Genomic DNA, 18905 nt, shown 5'->3' on the forward strand with positions numbered 1-18905 from the left:
GCCTCAAAATATTGTAAATTTTGCTTCCCCACCCTGTATATACATTATTTATACTTTTTATGGCACTTAGGACAATTGCACTATTTTAATTTTGTTGTACCTGTACAATGACAAAATAAAAAAAAAAAAGTGCAATTGTCTTAGGTGCCATAAAAAAAGTATAAATAATGTATATAAAAGAGTATAAAAAAAAAAAACAACTAAAATATAAAAGAAAAAAAAACCCTGACGGCATGAATATCTAAAAAGAAAAACAAAAAAACAACAACAAAAAAACACTTTAATTTTGTTCTATTCTATTCTGTTATTGTGGACAGAGGTAGAAAAGCCAGGTGTAGATTACTGCAAAAAGTGAGGATTTTATTTTCCTTGGTCAGGATATGTACAGTCAGTCCAGCCTGGATTTACAAGGCTGACAATTAATACTGAACAAACAAGAACTCAAACTATGAATTATGAAAGAGCTGCAGCATCTGAAACTGACCACAATGAACATTTGACAGATAAACAGAACCACAGTGCTTCAGTTTCAGCTTCACAGTTTGTCATGTCTTTTATGGATTGTGATTGTCTCTGTCAACTCACCATATATTTTTTATTAGTAAGTTTTTATTTTTTATTTTTATCAATTACTAGAAATTCCAGGCGACCCCACATGGGGTCCCGACCCCAAAGTTGAAAAACACTGGGTTATGTATACAGAAAATGTGTCCTGATAAGATTATTACAAAAAAAAAAAAAGTTTACTTCTTGTCTCACTGTTAACATCAACCAGAAATAACATTCATCTTTTCATTCATCATTTCAGGCTGATGTCCTGTTGGTTGTTCAGTAGATGTTGGTTGAAGGTTGTAACAGGGGTCAGACGGTGCAGCTAAATAACTAATAGTGTCAGGATTTTGTCCCAGAATTTAGTCAACAGTCATCTGCAGTGTGTATACGTGACTTCAGAGAAAACCTGCTTGCTTTGTGTGGCTCTGATCAGCTGTTTGTCATTGTCTCTGTTTGTTTAAAGTGCTTTTGTCTCAGTAGACTTCATGTTTTCTGTGAAGCATGTGTGACTTTCTGCTGTTTTCTTACTCTGCCAGTACTTTGAGCTCTTTTAAGTGTGCATTTTGTTTGTTATTTTGACCTCTGAGACCTTGACAAAGGTACTCGCTTCCTCTTTGGGTTTTCTGTGGGCCAATAAAGTACTTTATTGTTAATTTCTCTCCTTCAAGTATCTGCATCTGCTCAGTTTATTATATCAGGAAAAGAGTAAAAGTCCCTGCAATATATTTTGTAAAAACTAACCTTAACATACGGTCGCGGAAAAAATTATTAGACCATCAAAAATCATCAAAAGCAATGGTTATGCAATCAAGTACTTACTCCTGTGTGTATCATGTGACTAAAACAGACAGAAAAGAAAACATGGAATGCCTAAAAGCACTGTTTTTGTCAGTACAATGCCATAGCTTTTGATGTAGGAACTGAAGTGATTTAGGTTATGATCAAGAAAACATGGAAAATAAATAGATATCAGCTTTGAAATGTAACTCTTGTGAGCTATTTTTGTTGTTATCATTATATTTGTCCAAACAAATGTACCTTTAGTTGTACCAGGCATTAAAAATGGACTGTTCTACCTCTCCATATCAGACAGGCCTCCTCTCTGTCTGTTTTTAAATCCCTTCTTAAAATCCATCTTTTCTCCTTGGCTTTTGAAACCATGTGTGATGTTTGAATGTATTATTTTTATTCTATTGTTTTATTTGGTGTTGATTTATTACCTCCGCCAAGGAGGTTATGTTTTTGCCAGGGTTTGTTTGTTTGTTTGTTTGTCTGTCTGTTTGTTTGTCTGTCCGTTAGTGTGCAACATAACTCAAAAAGTTATGGACAGATTTGGATGAAATTTTCAGGGTTTGTTGGAAATGGGATAAGGAAGAAATGATTAAATTTTGGTGGTGATCGGGGGTGGGGGGGCCCACGGGGGGGGCCACTGATCAGCCTTGGCGGAGGTCTGCGCTCTCCGAGTGCTTCTAGTTGTTTTTATTTTTTTCGTCATTTTTAATTGTACAGCTTTTTATGTTTTTTAATCTATTCTTGTATTTTATTCTGTTATTTTGTTTTTACTTATTCTTCTGTGCAGTACTTTGGTCCACTGTGGTTGTTTTAAAGTGCTTTACAAATAAAGTTGGATTGGATTGAAAATGAGCAAGAAATGGAAGAAAAAAAGGGGTGTTTTGATAATTTTTTCCATGACTGTATTTATCATTATTATTACCAACAACAGTATTGTGATAGTTTATTTTTTATTTTTAGCGTGGAGAGCAGTTTTGGTTTTTCATTTTTTTTAAGAATTGACCAGTGTCAGTTAAATTTTAGCATTAGCTCTCAGCTCTAGAACTCAAACTTAAGCTATTTGAAAACAAAAGATCAAATCTTTTAAGACTACAACTCCCATGATGCATTTCAACAATCAACAAACAATCACAGAGCTTCAAATTCTGCTGTTTCTGCAAAGCTTAGCTAGTGTGTTTGCTGTAGAAACACTGAATTCTTTTTGCAACAGCAGCTGAAGCTCATTAATATCATCAATGAATATATTTGACTTATTCTCTGGATTTGTTAAAGTCTGTGTTAGTTTGCTTGACTTTTTCCATTGGATTTTTCATTTCATCAACAGATCTCAGATATTTGTTACTTTATAATGTCAGGATTTTCATTTTTCATTGATAGCAGAGGCCAAATTTGATCCTCAATAATAGGACAACCCAACACAGGAAGCACAAAACCGTTAATACAGACAAAATCACACCACTCAGTGTCAATCTTGTCTGAACAGGTCAGTGAAATCTGACCTCCAGCTCCTGTCCCTCACCTTCCTCTGCCGTGTTTGCATTTTCATGTCTACGAAACACACTCCTGCTTTGACGTGCAAACACTCATCTCTTAACACCCACTGTGTTCTTTGGCACTGAACACAACTATTAGATAATCATTAAAGCACTGTAATTAAGTCCAACGAAACCGAGACCAGAATAAATGTACAATTTACATGTAAAATTTAATGTAAAAATGTACATTATGTCTTAGAATCTTAGAGGAAAAATGTACTTTACATGCTGATATGGTATATTGGTGCAAGGACTCATTGTAGAATGAAATGAAAGATGAAAAAGTTTAACATAAAAAGGGTGTTTTTTTGGTTTTTTTTTTTTTCAAACTCAGTAATGATGAATCACAAATCATCCCATCCCCACATTTGTTTTATTGCAGTTGTTCTTAAACTTTTTACAGTAGAGTACCCTCTGAAATATACTTTTTTAGTCAAGTACCCCCACCTCTCTTCAGTATTTTTGAAAAAATTAGTTCCTGTGCCAGAGATGTTTGTTTATATTTTCAAAACACTGTAAACAACATATATTTATCTGTAATATATAAAACCCCCCACATTTTTTAAAGTAATTTTGTGTGCAAAATATAAACTGAAAAGTGCCCTCTTTCAATGATAAGAAAAATAAATAAATTGGTCATTAATTAATAAATGAACCTTTCATCAACAAAAAATAATACTTGACTTCTCAAATAAACTCATTTTGAATAATGTAAAATAGAAATGTTCTTAAAAGGTTACCAAAGCTTAAACAAGATGATTGACAATAAAACTATTACATGAATGTATTTATTGTGTTTCATATTTCAGCAATAATTCTCATGATTTTTTTTTGTATTCGGTACATGATGGTGATGATGATGACTTATTTAATGTATTTTTCCAAAAAAAAAAAAAAAAGTCAGGTAGCCCTGGGGTTCTTCCAAGTACCCCTGGGGGTATGTGTACACTTTGGAAACCCCTGTTTTGTTGGAATTTAAAGTGTAAATATAAGTCAGTGGTGTTTTGTTTGAGTTTCACCTTTGTAATTGTCTACATCCTAGAGGCAAATGTTGTGCATTTTACTCCATTACATTTGAATGACAGCTTTATTTCCACTTCAGATTGCGGGTTTTTTTTTTTTTTTATCTCCTTCTGAGGAAACCTTATGAGTCTGATGTTCTGAAATATTTTAAGAGGCTATATGCTATACATATCTTGGCTAAGTTGGCCGTTAGTTGATTCATGGTTCGAACTAAACTGTGACAGTTCTGACCTTGTTTTGACCATTCCAAACTGATCTTTATCGCAGCTATTGACACAACACAAACTCTGCAGAAAACAGGTGGTTTGTACTTTTATTGTGTCTGTTTTCTGTCTGAAAACAGAGCTAAGCTAACAGAGCTACAGTGTAAACTATCAGCTGATGTACAGCGGTGGCTGCTCGTCCTTCAGAGACGGGAAGCTCATATTTGGCTTACATCAAAAAAATGGTCAAGTTACTTAAACATAAATTCAGCCCTCCGTTCCATTAGCATTGTCTGCCATCATGTGCACTTTGCTAGATAGCTAGTTCACGTCGACCTCGCCAACAGTATGATTGATTTAACTATCTACAAAAAGATATTAAACTCGAACAAGAAATGATTAAATTATGGAACTGAAACAAGAAAACGTTGAAATTATGTTAAATTGAAACAAGGAAGTACAATGAGTGTGTTTTATTTACAGTGCAAGAAATTAATTTCGTAGTGGTTTCTCTCTCGATTTCACAGCAGAATGTGCGACTGTATTAAACTGAACTGTGTCAGTGAAGGAGTAGATGTGAAAACAGCTGTCAATCAAACAGGATTCAGCCTTTCGACTGATCCTCCAATCAACACGTGGAAGCCCAGCATCCAGCCCGGCCGAGCTCCGCCCACAGCTCCATTCACCCCCAGAGACGCCGAGCGTCCGGGGGCGGGACAACATCGTGGCACTTATCCAATTACCGTCCAGTTTTGAGGTGATGAAAAAAAACTGTTCCACTCAGTCCCATTGAAGTGCATGGACGCTGAGCGTCTACGGACAAATGCACTGAGCAGAGATCGAATGAGGAAACAGCGCAACGGGAATGTATGAGAGGTGAACAACATCGAGTCTGTTCATTTGTGATAAAGGTGATTCTGAACGAACTCATCTGTGAGATGAACGTGTTCTAACACATTTGTAGTCAATGAAATGTCAACACAACTGTACATATTTGACCATTTAATTCTCGTAATTTTAGGGGAAGCCGGGCTTCCCTTGAGGTCTGAGAAATCACCACTGCTGATGTAGCATGTGAAGATTATGAGTCTGTGGAGACATGGGGTTGATTCACTGGTGGTTTTGGTGGTTGTAAGTGATTTCTGGTGCACAACTTCCACCTGCTGTTGAGAACTTCAAATATCAAAGTAAAGTAAATTATTGTAAAATGAAAGTGATGTAAAAGGCAGTCATTATGGTTATAAACTTCTCTTTATCCCCAGAACATGACACATATTTTGCAAGCAGCAGAACATTTCACAAAATGTGATCATACAAGATTCAGATTGATTTTACCATTTAAATCTGTTATCAATATCAAAATATGCATGTGTTAAATTAAGTAAAATAAAAAATATATAGGTTTTAGCTGAGGATGTAAACAGAAAAGTCAACTTTGCAATTACTATATAATAATTAGGGCAATATAAAGTTATATTGTGATAATGAAAGCCTCTGGTTAAACGATCTTAAAGCCAATTATGACAAGAAACATTTATTACCCCACCCCCAAAAGGGTGGGCAGGGGGTATTTGTTTTTGGTTCGGTTTGTTTGTTAACACTGTAGCAGCAAAACTATTGGATGAATTCATACCAAATTGGGTTTAAAGATTGTCAGTGACCCAGAATAGATCTCATTACATTTTGGGAAAAGTAGGTCAAAACCTTTTTTTTTCTCCCATTTACTTATTATGGGCAACAATACAAATGTCTATAAAAACATCAATTTTGTTTCAATTTACTTCAAACTTGCCACATATATAAATGGAACTGATATGCTGACATCAGCACATGCATAGACATGATGACATCAGCTGGATTGATGCCAAAATAAGCTACAATATGTGCGAGGGGCGGGGTTTGTTGTGTGTAGCACCACTTGTTGTGATATGATATACAAATATATCACAACTATTATCCAGTTATATGTTCTTCAATAAAACTACTAAGTAATTTTTTTTTATTTATCCACATTTCCATGCAAATTCTCTAAGTGTTCAGACTTCAACTATAAAGGAAGGTTAACTTATTGAACCTCTTGCAATTTTAGTTGAATCACTGTAAATCATAAACTAGTTCAGAATTAATTACTCCATCAAATGTCAGTAAACAAAGCCCATCCAGGCCCATGCTATGCTTGCCACGGCCCACTTGGCCCCAAAGCAGAGCCTTTGTCCGGGCGCTGTATGCTGTCTGGGTAACCCTGGACGAACCCAAATCCTAACCCTGAACTGGCCCCTTGAAGAAGGCAGAGACAGGCCTAAATGTCCTCCCTTCACAGCCCTTTCCCACCACAGATCACAACTCCAAATGTTGTCTCAGAGGTGGTGTATGACAGTCGCTGCTCTTTCCCGTCTGCTTTTTCCACTACCCTCATTATTTCTTTGTTTAGGGTGTAAACTAAAGCCCTAACCCACTGGTCTCCGGATCTACATACAGATAAAATAGCTCAAGCTTGTAGAATAAGTGTTTATACTCAAAGCACAATAAGGACGTTAAGATTAGGAAAGAGAGTTGACATTCAAAGCAGTACACACGTGTGACCTACAAAAGATATACCACTTACACATGGAACATATTATAAAAAAAATTATGTTATTTTCATGAAGAAGAGCAGGGGCCACTTTGTTCACAACATTACCTTGTGACATAATGTGAAATCCACAGACCTTAACCCATAAAGACCGAAACATCGACCATCGACCAAAAGCATCTACTGACCTAAACTGTTGATCCACTAATCTGACAAATCCATGTAAATAACTGGTATAAAGTGCAGTTTTTCATCTTTTCATGGTCATCAGATACGACCCATTTGGACATTCAGAGGCTCCGTAGTGAACGTGGAAACACCGTCATCTTCTACAACATTGATTTAACAGTAAAACCCATGGAGTTGGAGCAATGACAGTGGGTGGAAATGCTTGGTTTAAGTTCAGTTAATGAGACATTTGTACTGAAAAACTCGCTTTTTCTTCAGTTTTCTCCATTTTTGATATAATAACACTCAACTTTAAGCTGAACTTTTATGAACATCTACATGATTAGTGAATTAAATACAGGAAAATATCTGATTAATACTGATAAAATGCAAAATACAGAAGATAATATAATAAATGGTGATAAATTACCTAAGAAAGGTTAAATATAGAGAACATTTCATCTTGGAACTGATACAAAAGTAGCACTGGATCTTTATGGGTTCATGTGAAGCTGTTGAAAAACAAAAAGTAAAAAAAAAAAAATAAAAAATAAAAGTTGCCTTCCAATAAAATACTTTACCGAAAATAAAGTTAAACACTGATGTTAGCCTAATAAAAGTCACTAGTTGACCAAGTGAAATGTAGTTTTAAACCTAATATAATACAGGCGTCTCAAAAGTTTTATGTTCAGTTAATGATGTATTTGACTGAAAAGGTCACTTTTTTTCATCAGATTTTTCTGTTTTGATTTAATAAACTTTGACTTTGCTCTGAGCTTTTCTGAACATCTACATGATCAGCCAATTAAACATAGGAAAACAGATGATTTTCATCAGAAAAAACGCAAAATTCGGAGGATAACATTATAATAAATGGTGATAAATCACTTGGGAAAGGTTAAATAGAGAGAAAAATTCATTTGGGAACTGCCAAAAGTCACACTGGGTCCTTATGGGTTTAAATTGTACAGTTATACAATCTTTTAGACACTGTCATCAATCCCACCAACAAATAACACAACTATTGATTCAATTACCAATACCTGGGCTCATACTGTGAAACTTGGTAAATAAAAGTGACAAGACTCAAGCTAAACATAATATGTTTATTTGCTGAATGGATCAGGTTATCATACATTCCATGACAAAGGATGAGTAGAATTTGCATTCACAAACCAGCAGTGATATAATAAAAATATGTACCAATGCAGATTCAAGACTGCAGGGCTTTTCAGTTGCTGTTGTGCAGTGTTCAGGGAATAATGTAGAATACAAAACTGACTGACTTAAGCTAAAATTTAAAGCTTCAGGAGCCAAAATGTTCTTTCATACCATTGTGGAAAGGTGAAGCCACCTCTCCAAACTTCTGTAACAAACCATAGAGTAGTGAAGAAGAAAGGAAGGAAGGACAATTTAAGTCCTAATTCGTGGTTTAAAAATATTATGAATTGGAAAGTGGTCAAGTGGCCTTCATAGAGTGACCTTCTATTAAAGGTTAAATGTTAAAAGTTAACTAACTTTATATCTGAAGGCAACAATTTACCATTATTTGCAAATCAGAAGTTTTTCAATTTCCAAGGCCTTTTTCCAAGTCTAGAAATTTACAGTTACATGTTAAACTGTTGAAGTGTTGAACTATTTGGTGATGGTGATGTGTATCACATGCGACAACACATGCAGTGTATTGAGCTGGGTGAAGCTCAAGTGTCAAGTGTTTCTTTACTATCTTTGCCATGAACTACAGCTTTCTGGACTCTTTTAACCCTTTAGTCGGCACTCATAGAAATACACTGAAATTCAAAATTTTAAACTTAGTGTGTTATTGGAGGACATAACAAGACTTTAATTTTCAAATTTTTTTATCGTTATGTAGAAAATCAAGGTTAATGAGATTACCATATTTGGTTCCATACTCATAAGTGACAAAAAAAAAAAAAATTAAAAATCCAAGAAGTACATATAAAAGTAGAAGGTAAACACATGTAAGATGAAAGGAAAATGTATTTTAGAACATTAGAACACTACTTTTATAACATTAGACCAGTGGTTCTCAATCTTTTTCTCTCAGGCCCCCCTTTGGAAGATGAAAAATCTCCAGGCCCCCCTCAACCCCAACAACATTGCAACAGTGGTGCAATTACAACTTTTACTGAAAGAAACATCAATATCGTAAACATTCTTTTTGCTTTTCCTTGAATAATTTGTTGTGCAAATTAAAAATAACTTAGATTTTTGCTTGAATAATACAAATAAACTCAACCAGACTGCTCCCTGAGGCAATACTTTTCCAAATAAAAATAGGAAATGTGGAATTATCTTACAAATATGACAAAAAAGTAACTTTGTTTTAGAACAACAATCTAATTTTGGTAAGAAAGATTTTAACAATATAACAATATGGGCTGCAATGAGCCCATTTACATGCACATCTCAGAACATTAAAGTCCAAACTGTATAAACTATGCAAAAACAGAAACATTGCAGTCAAATCCTTGTCCGTTCTCCAAACCTAAACTCTTTGTCTAGTCTAGTGACAGATCACCATGGCACTAGATTTGTTTGTTGTGCATCCCTAAAATGAGCCCAGGGTGCTCCAACGCTAAAACATTAGTTCTACCTGCTACATGTGCTGACCCGAAGAAAAAAAAAAAAACACCCAGGAGTGATTCCATGCCCCCCCTGGCAAGTCTTCACACCTCCCCTGGGGGGCCCACCCCACAGTCTGAGAAACTCTGCATTAGACCAACATAAGTGCTGATCCAGACCCCTGTCCACACCCACATTCTCCCTTTGAACATCATTCCTTACATTAGTACCATTACTTCATGGTACCTAACAAAGCAGGTAGACTCACTGTTCATGCAGAGGTGGACCTTACAGACCCTGTAGACCACATTGGACCTAAACAAATATTATATATGTAAATGGTGGAACAGTTCAGACAGTATTAAAATATCATTTGTGTCTCTCCATTAACTGCTGAAGTTGCCAAGTCTGAGGCCTCATGGTTTTCAGGCAGAAAAAGCTGAAATGCCCCCTCTGGGTTGTAGAAGAGTTGCTGACCCAAGTGGAGGAGTTTAAGTATCTTAGGGTCATGGATGGATGGATGAACGGGGAGGTTTAGTCTGTACATCTTACCCATCCTAGTGCATCAGGAACAGTGAGCTGCTTTTGAAGATGCTCAGGTTAGTGCTGTAGTTAAGACCCCTTAAACCAAGATCAGGTCATGATCAAGACTAGACCTGGAAACTGACAAGTGGCCACCGCATGCCACTGTCCCATCAGTCCCATTAATAAAAGCATAAGGGGAAGGGATCTAAATGTGCAGTTTTAGCAGTGACACAGTTAGCTTCTTTGAACAAATAATTTGCTGATAATAGTCTTATAACTGTTCTTTAACCCTTTCACTCTATGTGTTCATCATAACGTACTCCATGTGTCATCCCCCCCCCCCCCCCAGTCTCTCTATATCTCTATCGCTCTCTCTTTTCTCCTCCTTTACTCTCTCTCTCTCTCTTTAACCCCAACTGGTCAAGGCAGACGGCCATCCTTCAGGAGTCTGGGTCTGCTCGAGGTTTCTGCCCGTTAAAGGGGAGTTTTTCCTCGCCACTGTCACCAATCACAAGTGTTTGCTCCTGAAGGATTCTGTTGGGTCTCTGTAAACTTAATTTGATTCTGATTTGAATTGATAAAGCACTTTGTGACTCTGTCTGTGAAAAGTGCTCTATAAATAAAATTTACTTTACTTTACTTACTTACTTTCATGCATGAATTATGAGAACCTCAGTCAAGATTTTTTTTCCTGAGTGTTTTCATTCCTCTTTATAAAAACAATGCTATTGCTTTTTTTTTTTTTTTCTTATGAACCTATTTTTCATGGAGTTACAAGAATCTCCAGTATACGTTTAAAATTTGAAGTAAAGAAATGTGTATTTGACATCAGAAAATGATGTACTGTGGGAAAACTATGCAATAAAACACTTTTAATGCTCCTAATCTGATGTTTTCTCACATTTTTACATATTCTAATACTAGTTGTTACTCACTTTATGAAGATATTATGCAAAAAAAAAAAAAAAAAAAAATCAAAACTGCTCTAAGAACAAATAGCATTGATTTGCACTAAAACATGTTGAAACAGAACAAGATTAGCAAAAACAGTAAAGTTACAGTAATGGTATAATTTGCAATTGAAATGCAGCCAGTGATACATAGCATCCAATTTAGTGGACATGATTAATTGTAAATTTCTTCCAATATAATATAAATATCTGGAATTTTTAAACACTGCTATTCATCCTTAGATGTTACTGGATGCTAGCATATTTTTTCTACCTTCAGGGGTGTCCTGATTTAAACAGATTTACCAGATATTCCTGGGATGTTCAGCATTTCTGACTTCCTGTCAGCCATATTGGTTATGAGTTAAAAAAAACAAAAAAACAAATACACTTCCCATGACTGTCCAGTAGGGGACAATGTATGGTATCATGTACAAGCGTCCACTGTGTTGGCAACTTAAACATCAAAACCCATAAATATACAGGAGAACAGCTTTGGAACAGCTGTCCACTGTACTGACCACTATGCATGAAAGGGTTAATTTACATAAGAAACACAAACAAGAATTGAATCTGCAAAGGTTGCAAAAACAAAATTTTGATCATGTGTCAAGTAAATGTTGTGGAATTAAAACTACAATATTCTCTTTTCAAATGTAGTGGAGCAGAAGAAATAAAGGATGAAATCTGTCAATTTTATTTGTTTATTTAAATAGAATCGGTAATTGGAGTAAAAGCAGGGAGTTACATTACACCACTCTGCACATTTGCAAGGTGAAATTTGGAGCTCTGAAAGTCAAGTTAATCCACAGCCAAAACAAATTCAGAACAGAACTAAAGCTGGACACTTTCACAATAAAACTCATACTGTCACTATTTTTTAAAAAGTCTTTGTATTTTTCCTTAAACTGTACCATAAAGCCATGTAATGCATTAAACGAAAGGTATAATGCATTTTTAAGTATAATTCTAGACCTGGAAAGTGACAAGTGGCCACTGCATCCCACATCAGTCCCATTAATAAAAGCATAAGAGGAAGGGACATAAATGTGCAGTTTTAGCAGTGACACAGTTAGCTTCTCTCAACAAATAATTTGGTTTTAATAGTCTTATAATAGCTCTTTAATTTACATAAGAATAACAAACAAGATTTGAATCTGCAAAAATTGCAAAAATAAAATCTTGTGTCAAGTGTCAAGTGAATGTTGTGGAATTAAAACTACAATATTCTCTTTTCAAATGTAGTGGAGCAGAAGAAATAAAGGATGAAATCTGTCAAATGTATTTATTTATTTAAATAGAATTGATAATTGGAGTAAAAGCAGGGAGTTACATTACACCACTCTGCACATTTGCAAGGTGAAATTTGGAGCTCTGAAAGTCAAGTTAATCCACAGCCAAGACAAATTCAGAACAGAACTGAAGCTGGACACTTTCACAATAAAACTCATACTGTCACTATTTTTTAAAAAGTCTTTGTATTTTTCCTTAAACTGTACTTTAAAGCCACGTAAAGCATTAAAATAAAGGTATAATGTATTTTAAAGTATAATTCATGACATGATATATTCAGTCATATACATTTTCGTCTTAAAATTTCACCGGTTTCCTTTATTCTGAAAGAAACCCACCGGAATAGCCTTATGTTGTTGCTAACACTAAAGCTAACTTTAAGCTAACTTCCACCGGTCAGTGATAAAGGGGGGCCGGACTTTCCGTCCAGTTTTCTTCTACAAAAACCTCGACAGTTGACAGGGACAGTCTGAACTGGGACGGAGGAAAGTAGACTTCTGAGAACAGAAGTGATAAAAGCTGTGACTCCTTCCTTCTACCTGAACTTTTACAGTATTTGTCAATGTGGAGGACAAGTGACCGGCATCCGACCGAAGGCGAGTTCAGCTTCTGACTTATCCATAAAAAAAGCATCTTTTTTTTTTTCGTTGGAGATGAAATTCAGCGTCGTTTTTAAACGTCAGCACGAAATAAGCCACTGAAAAGCCGGTCCAGTGTCCTCTAAACATAATGGTGAGTTATCTACGGATCATCTCTGTTTAAGACAAACGACGGTGCCCTTTAAAAATGACGATGAGTTGTTTTTATTTCCACAAATTCACTTTAAGTGTCAAACTATCCTCTTTAGCAAGATATAATGTTTCATTCCGACATGAGTAGACTCTAGAGAAACTGTAAAATAGGAAAACTGTCAAACAAAATAACTTAAAAAAATAAAATAAATAAAAATAATGACACTAAGGCACTGTTTACTGATTTATATTCATTATTAGAGACTCTAACACAGTTTATAATATAATTTCCATGGGTTACAGTTAACCCTTTCATGCATGAATTAAGAGAACTATAGCAAAGATTTTTTTTTTCCTGAGTGTTTTTATTCCTCTTTAGGCATGAAAAAAAACCCAATAAAACAAAACGAAACAATGTGATTGAATTTTTTTTAATGAACCTATTTTTCATGGAGTTACAAAAATGTCCACTCAGCTGGACACCATGGGTTTAATTTTTTTAAGCAAAGAAACATGTATTTAATACGCAATATCAGAAAGTGATAAACTGTGTGAAAACAATGAAATAAAAACATTTTTAATGCAGCTAATCTAATGTTTTCTCACATTTAATCATATTCTAATACTAGTTGTTACTCAGTTCATAGAGGTAATATACTTTTTTTTTTTTGTATAAGAAAACTGTTAATTACAGTCTAACATTTAGCAATTGATTTACACTCAGAAACATTACTGCAGATCAGGTTTATCAAGAACAGCAAAGTTACAGTAATGGTATGAATGTCAGTGTGTGGGATGATGCAGTGTCCACTGTGTTGAATTGAATGATACGGAACTAAAACAACAAAACCCATGAATATACAAGAGAATAGATGTCCACTGTAGTAACCACTGTGCATGAAAGGGTTAATATCATTGAATGTATAAGTCTATTTAAAAATGTGCAAAAGACTAAATAAGATTTTTAGTATATATCCTCCATATTCATGTGATTTTAAAAAATATATTTTAATTAGAGTGTCACAAATAAGTAACTCATTATAGACAGGAGACAGGACAGAAAAGTCACTGAAATGAACAGTTTTGACAGTTTATTCACTGGATTTATCTAATAATTTATAAATAACATTATAGGCACTGAACAGGAAGAGGAATACTAGCCTAATATTTTATAGATTAAAGTGTACAGTGACTATTCCAGGTCTGTCTGGTGTAAAACTTGCTGACTAAAAAAAGAGGATTGAATTTATCTGTAATTTTATTTTATGTGTTATTTGACAAAGAAGCACAGTTGTTTAATGAACTGAGATGCTTCTCTGAACTGTTGTAAATGATCAGTGTCGAGGAAAGTACATTAAAAGCATTGAAAACGACTGATTTGTTCACACGGAAGAAGTTAAACTACAGCAAAACTGCACGAGGAAGGAATGTAGTTTGATTAATTAAAGGTTAAAACAGTGAGGAAAAAAAAATACCGATACTGCACATGATAACAAACTACAGCTTGAACTGTAAAAGATACACGCAGAAAAAAAAAAAAAAAGCAACTTATCTGAGTTTATTATGAAAAAATGTCACTTGTTTTACAGGTCGCCAAAGAAATAAAATACAATTGGAAACTGCCAAAAAAAAAAAAAAAATCCATCAATCCAAAGATACTGAACCAAGCAGGTTTACTCAGTTTTCCAGGGAATGTCTAAAATAGCATGCAGCAGTGTATGTTAATAGATAGCAATAATCAATACTGAGGAGTAACTGACACCAAATATATAATGGTGGTTAAATTACGGTAAAGAGGTGAGGGTAAAATGACTACTTATGGCATATAATTGTTTGTACTTTAAGTATTAACTACAAAAAAAATGAAAGCAAGTAGTTAAAGTCCTTGGATCACAAATTAATGTTAATGAAACACCAACAAGCCAGTGCAAAATGGTGTTAAATTCACTACTTTCTGAGTGTATTGGCATTAAAATCATACTGTGTCTAGGTGTATGAGGGAAGATAAAACAGGAATCTTAATGATTAACGGCAAATCTTTTTTTTTTTTAATAGCTGTTAAAGATACAGACACTCCCCATTTTGAAGTAGGCTGCTCCAAAAAGAGGAATCAGGTCATTCAATAATAGAATCTGTCGTTAATTTGAGAAATCAGTACTTTGGAGGAATAAAGAGATGTTGAGGTCATGAGAATAAGTCAATGCAGATTTAAATCAACGGAGAGCATTGTCAGTGGGTTAAAAGTTTAAAATAAGTATGGCTTTTGTTATTGATTCCATTTCATATTTTGTTTGCTGGAGGTCATAGTTAGATTACTTTACCACTAGATCACTAGTCAGTCAACTTTTAAAGCATGTTTCATTAGAGGAGGTAATCAGTAATCTGTAACTGGCTGCATATACTGAGTGACCCCTCTCAACTCTGCCTATTCATTCATTCGTTTCCTCCCTTGGGATGATGGTCGCGCTGGTTCCCAGGCAGAACGAACGACTGAGTGGAAGACAGAGGACAAGTATTCACAGTGGGGACAGTGTGAGTATCATCCCAGTAGAACTCCAAACAGGAAAATGAAAACGGCTTTAACAGAAGACAGACAACCAGTACAAGATAGTTGTTCAGTATGACTTATATGTGCCACTTTCTATGTTCTTGTTGTCTCAACTTTGTTAAAAAAAAAAAATCATAATTACTAGTTTAAAGTACCTGCAGTGAAGATACATCTGCTCAGACACTGGGTTGACTTTGGGGTCAGTTTGTTCATGAACAGGAATAACTTTAAAACATGTCAGTAGTTGCTTTTCTATTGACCCTCAAATGGCGCAAATATAACTTGCGCATAAAATTTACCTAATGGAAAAACGCTCAAAACTTTTTGTGCTGGTTTTTCGGGCGTAGCACAATTGGTATATCACACAAAACTGCAATGGAAAGACCTTTTTCCACAACTAGTCACGTGAATAAAAAAAAAATTAAAAAAAAAATGGACGTTGACGGTCGTTACAACAAGTAAAGAAGAAGAGTTTTAAAAGAAACATGGCGCCGTATGTGTGGACACATCAGGAAACCGATTAAATTTTAATTTAGGATGGGATAGAGGGTTAATATATAATAATAATTAATTTATCTGTAAGTTAACATGATATTGACGTTTGTCGCCATGTTTATGGAATGACTTCTTGTGTCATCTCGCGATAATAAATAAACAAATCATCGCATTTGTGATTTAATGGAAAAAACAACTTTACGCACTTCTGTTTTTTTTTTAACATTTAGGCCCTAGTAAATATCGGTAAAGTTTTACGCATATGTCCAATGGAAAAGCAACTAATGATGGAAGAGAAAATCATATCCTTCAGTAAAAATATTAATACCAAACTGAAAATAGGCCACTACAGTAGACCACAGTAAGTACTTAATTAAAAGTATGTATCACCAGAAAATATGTAAAAAAAAATTGCAGTTTGTAGTCGAAGTAGAATGGACACTGACAGTATTTTACTGTTATTTATGATGTTTTTGCACTCATTTCACTACCGTATTAATGTATATGTTGCATTTTACTGCTGTACATGTTTACATTTGAGGTAATTTAAATTACTTCAATTAAAGTTACATAGTTCAATCTACAGCAGTGTATCATATTCTGTAAAATCGTACATGAACAGGATTATAAAGTAGGATTCTTTATTAAATTAATACACTATATATGTGCAATATCAACAAATACAAGCAGCACTTGCAAGTATGTTAGTTTTTATTATGTTTTAAGTGCCACAAAAAAAAAATTAAGTTGAGATAAGCACCACTGGTAGGTAATAACTGGTTGCATTCTGAATATTTGTTCAGCAAGAAAGGTCTCTAATACTAATTTTATGACTTGACATTTTTCGTTCATATTGAGAAAAATGAGCAATAAGTGACTTTTTGAGCTAAGAATATATTGTTAGCTGAATGCAAAAAGGGCCTAGAACCACTGCCCTTTGTCAAACTCCATGGGTTTACAGGTGAATCAGTGTTGCAGAAAATGATGGTGTTCATTCACTATGGAGCCTCTGAACGTCCAAAAAAAAGACAAATAATATGAAGCTGAGAAACTGCGTTATATCGGAATTATTTAAATATATGGGTAGGATTAGGGGATCAAAAAGCTATTCAACATCTTATACCAGTAGTTGCTTTTCGACACCAGTTGAGGGTTAACTTTTTTTCTAGATGGACATCATAATTATCATCGAATGTTGTATCCTCACAGCTGATTTGCAGTAGTTTCATGGCGTGTACAGTAAACTCACATCGTCAAGTTGTTGGACAGAGATTACACAGGAAGTGCCTCAGTAACTTGACGGCATTTGACTGTGTGTGTGTGTTGGTATGAGTGTGTCCAAGCTGGGTTGTTTGTGTTGATCCAGGCCTCTGGGCGCTTTGTGTTTGAGGAGGGGTCTCCGGCCTCACGGGGCTGACCTCAGGGTTGCTATGGAGACAACAGGAGTAACTTCCTGAATTTCCCGGCCCTTCCCGCAATGCATTCTAGTGCAGAAAGCTGGAGTCAAACTCGGGAGAGGAAAAAAGGGAGGAAGGCGAGGAATTTTATTTTTGTTTTTTTGTTGTTTTACAATTGGATTATTAATTCAGTAGAAGTCGCAGAAATAAATAAAGAGAGCAATGAATTGACGTCATAGCAAACAATGCACTGTAATATGAAGCCAAGTTACTGCCAAAAAGTCAGACTACTTCAAGAAAAAAAGAAGAAAATGCATCCATTAACATTGTTAAAAGACAGAGAGTTGGCTGCCTGTTTTTTTTTATTCCATTAACTTTATACTGCAGTATTTTATATTTTCAAGCAAAATGAATGTGATTAAATAACGTGTAAGTTGGAACATATTTTTCAATAACACAAAGCAGCATCAGTCAGAAAGAACACTTGTCTTTTTCTAAACAGTGTTTGAAACTTATACTGGCTTTACTTTAAGGCCTAGAACATGGTGTATTCATGTCCATAATAACTAACATAAAAGCCTCCAAATAGTTGAAAGCTATATGGTGTAGCAATCATTAGTTTGAATCAAGACGTATGAAATTTATAGTTTTATTGTACCATCTGTGCATTAGTGGTATATTGATGTGCATTAGCCTGGTGAGTTTCATTCATTATGCTTCACCGGCTGCACACTGGTCACTACCGACTCCAAAAAGGTGTGATGACGATGACTTAAGGTAGGAAGTGGAACCTCAGATGCTGTTAAAGAATAAGGTCTGTGTAGGTTCTCATTTGCCCAGGTCATCGTTCTTCTTGGTTCAACTGGACTGGTTTAGCTCTTTTGAAAAGAGCTAAACCAGTCCAGTTGAACCTAGAAGAACTACCAAGAAGTTAAAGAATAATGTGGTCATGTCGGAATCTGGCAAATGGTTATCATGTTACTTTCCGTCATGGAAAACTGAAAAGACAGCAGATAGTGACATGTCATGTGATATGCTCGGAAAAGGCATCAATTAATTCTAAAAAGATCAATGCACATCTATTTAAGTGTGGGGGAAAAGAACACGCTGGGTGTAATTGAGCCTGCAAAGTGTTCTGGGTGTCATTGAATAATCTGTAATAATGTAATATTTTTCACAGTCCAAACAACAACCAATTAAATACTGAACTTTATTTGACAATATATGTTCTCATTTTTAGTTTACAAGCAATAAAAGGAAGTGACGCAGTCAGATATACAATATTTTAGTTTTTGATATACAGATTATCCAATATCCAGACCCAACATAAGTGAACTGCATTGCTTTCTTTTCACCCGCTTACAAATCTGTTACGTTATATGACATTATTTGCACTGCAGTACATATTTATGTGTCATGTTTATTTAGATTACATTCAATTAAAAAGCGTGATGCAAGTCTTTTATTAGTTGAGAACCTGGATAATTCAGGTGACTTTCCTATCATATCAGTTGCTAATCTTAGGTTGGATGTAG

The 18905-nt window shown here is 34.9% G+C and overlaps 1 long non-coding RNA gene across 1 annotated transcript; it reads left to right on the forward strand.

The window, feature by feature from the left end:
• The first annotated feature begins 12643 nt into the window (after nt 1-12643).
• LOC115433762 (uncharacterized) lies at nt 12644-15643 on the forward strand. Its single transcript, XR_003937418.1, has 2 exons — nt 12644-12931; nt 15408-15643. It is a non-coding gene; the product is annotated as an uncharacterized LOC115433762 (long non-coding RNA).
• Nucleotides 15644-18905: the final 3262 nt, after the last annotated feature.

This window comes from Sphaeramia orbicularis, chromosome 15 (genome assembly GCF_902148855.1).
Source record: "Sphaeramia orbicularis chromosome 15, fSphaOr1.1, whole genome shotgun sequence".
NCBI lineage: Eukaryota > Metazoa > Chordata > Actinopteri > Kurtiformes > Apogonidae > Sphaeramia > Sphaeramia orbicularis.